This window comes from Malurus melanocephalus, unplaced genomic scaffold (assembly GCF_030028575.1).
Source record: "Malurus melanocephalus ecotype Western Australia unplaced genomic scaffold, MMel_1.1 scaffold_709, whole genome shotgun sequence".
NCBI lineage: Eukaryota > Metazoa > Chordata > Aves > Passeriformes > Maluridae > Malurus > Malurus melanocephalus.
In genome coordinates, this window is record NW_026623941.1 from 255,705 (window position 1) to 257,854 (window position 2,150).

The window sequence follows — 2,150 nt, forward strand, 5'->3', positions numbered from 1 at the left end:
TTTTCCCTTTCTTTTTCCTTCCTCCTTTTTCTTCTCCTCCTTTCCTGCTTTTCATTTTCTCCTTTTCTGTTCCCCTTTTCCTCTTTCTCCTTTTCCCCTTTTCCACACCTGAAGCCCATTCCTGGCTCAGTTGGGGAAGCAGGAAGCCACCCACAGGCCCCACAAGTTGCCCAAATTCCCCAGATTCTGGCTCTTTTTCCACATGCTGGCTCCTAAGAGAACAAAAAGAAACAAACCAGAAGGGATTTTCCTTTAAAGATACTGGAATTTCCCACCCTCCAGCATTGCTGCAGACCRTGGACACCTGAGCTCAACCCCGTGCACCTGCAAAAAGAGGGGGAAAAAAGGAAAAAAAAATAGAAAACATAAAAAAAAAGGTGGAATATCAGCCCTTGGGGGCCGGTGGCTCAGGTGGCTTTTGCCAAGATCCATCCCTCACCTGGGAATCCCCGTGGAACCCTCTAGGCAGGTGATTCCCAGCATTGGGAAGGCCCCTCCAGAGGTACAAAACGATGACTTTTGATTGGTTTTGGACATTCTGAAGATTTGGCCTCAGCACCAGTGAGGGTTTTGGGCAGGTTTGTGCCTTTTTGAGTTCCCGACGCCTTTTCTTTTCCCCCTTTTTTTCCTTCCGGTCCCAGACTGACTCTTCCCTGCCCTTTGCACTGTCAGGCTGTGCTCCAGAAACCCCAAAACGCTGCACTAACCCGGAATCTCCGGGAACCCATTGGTGGTGCCAGCCTTTTCCTGGAATTCACTGATCCACCAGCATTCCTATGAAATAAGCTGCAGGAAGGACATTTTTATAGGTTGTGACAAAAATCCAAGGAGTGGGGGCAGGCGGATTGGGGTACAGATGGGTTGGGATAAGAAACACCCATTTTGGGGTTGTTTTTCCTTTATTTTTCCTTATGGAAGGCAGATCCCAAACCGCCAGCTCCTGGGAAGCACCAAAATGTTTGTTTCATCATTGATTTTTTCCAGCGGAGCCATTCTCCAGTCTCCACTCAACCTTTCCTTTATTATTATTATTTGGGACACCTCTTATTTGTGCTTTTCTGTCATTTATTTCTGKTTTTTTTGCTTCCCAAGAAGCGGATCCACCCCAGCTTTGGCTCCGTTGGGCAGTCGGGAGCGGACACGGATCCCATTTCCAGCCGTTCCTGCTGTAAATATCCCATTGTTGGGCCGAATCCCATGTCAAGCCAATAGAATGGTGCTTTTTTTTAGGAATTCCATGTTTTAGGAGATCTTTGCTGTGTCCATAGATATTTCTGTCTTGTTTGATTGTTAGGAAATAAATTATTTCGTTATGAAAGAGACACATGAGCTGGAATTGCTGTTGGAAGGGAGCAGGAGGGGCCTGGAAATGGTGAGAACGGAGATCCACCTTCCTGGCAGGGAGTTGTGGAGAGTGAAAAGGTTCCCCCTGAGGCTCTTTTCCTCCAGGCTGAGCCCTGCCCAGCTCCCTCAGCCACATCCTCGGTCCCAGAGCTATCCCAGGTGCTCCGGGCCAAATTTATCCCCGTGCTGCTCCCGGCTCTGCCGATTCCCAGGGCCAGCCCTGGAGCTCCTCACTTGGCTCCCACAGGTCCCACCCCGCTGCAGCAATGGGAAATGCTGACATGAGCCCCAGGGGAGGGAGGCTCTTGTCCTCGCTGCTGGCTGGGTGTCTCCCCAAATCCACCGTGTTCACCCTGAATTCACCGTATCCATCATATTCCCCCAAATCCCTGCCTGCCCTCCCTGGAGCTGCTCTTATGTCCCCATGGGAGAGGCAGGACTGGAGGTTCCAGGGCGAGTTTGGGAATTCTGGGTGAGGCTGGGGAAGGGGCCGGAGTGTCACAGCTGGAACAGCTCCACACCAGTGTCCCCTGAGCTCCTCTGTCCCCTGTGCCCCTCTGCCACCCTGTGTGTTCCATCCCTGTGCCACCCTCGGCTGCCCTGTCCCCATGTCACCCTGTGGGGCCCAGGTTCTTCTATGCCCTCAAAGCCTTCACAGGAAAACAGGTCCCTGTGTCCCGAACCTGGTGCTTTGTCCCTTGGCCTCCTGTCCCTGGGCTGTGCCGGGGCTCATCCCCGGCCCGGGGGACACCCCTGGATCCGCCAGAGCAAACGGGCACCACCCCTCCCCCATGTGGCCCCAGAGC